The sequence below is a fragment of the Condylura cristata genome, unplaced genomic scaffold (assembly GCF_000260355.1).
Source record: "Condylura cristata isolate star-nosed mole 26May11 unplaced genomic scaffold, ConCri1.0 scaffold00010, whole genome shotgun sequence".
Taxonomy (NCBI): Eukaryota; Metazoa; Chordata; class Mammalia; order Eulipotyphla; family Talpidae; genus Condylura; species Condylura cristata.
Window position 1 is genome coordinate 51,156,596 of NW_004567111.1, and position 676 is coordinate 51,157,271.

A 676-nucleotide genomic window follows, 5' to 3' on the forward strand; every position below is an offset into this window, starting at 1 on the left:
GATTTTGTTTTTACATGCGGTTGAACAGAGGGTTTTAGTTCCTTACTGGCTGTTTGTGTGGCCTCCCTCTCACACCACATGGGTTTGGAAAATCTGGCTTTCCTCATAACATGGCAGCTTCTATCAGACTAAGTTAGGAAGAGAACAAAAGAGGGCCCATGAGATGGGGGACCTGCTCTTGATGTAACGCAGTCTTGGAAGTGATTTTCATACTAGGAGGTGAGGAGGTGTGAGAGCCATTTTAGAGGACATATATCACAAAGTGTCACACTTTTAAACAGCCCCAAAGGTACAACATGATCAAGGTTTGTGACTAAGACAAAGCATTTTTTTGTTTGTTTTTAAAGAACAAAAATCAGATTATGTAAAGGAGGACATAAAGTGTTTAGGATAGAAAGGAAAAGGGAGAATATGAAACAGAGAAGGGAGTGGGAGCTTGCAAGTTTATTTAAAAATCATTGAAAGGGTACCAGTTGTAGCACCAACAGGCAGAGCGAACATCATTAGTTATAATGCTAATGCACAACATTTCAATGGTCTGGTTACCCAGCTTATCTTCCATGTGATTATAAACTGCTTAGAGGCAGGTATGCTACATTGTCTTAATCACTATTCCAATCCTCACTTATTACAGGATAGCAGGTAGTCAATACTTCATAAGTAATATGTGAAAAAA

General features: G+C 39.1%; 1 protein-coding gene across 1 annotated transcript in view; it reads right to left on the reverse strand.

Moving 5' to 3' along the window:
• WDFY2 (WD repeat and FYVE domain containing 2) overlaps window positions 1-676 on the reverse strand; it is a 164,885-nt gene that overhangs the window by 50,708 nt on the left and 113,501 nt on the right. The window lies entirely within an intron of this gene.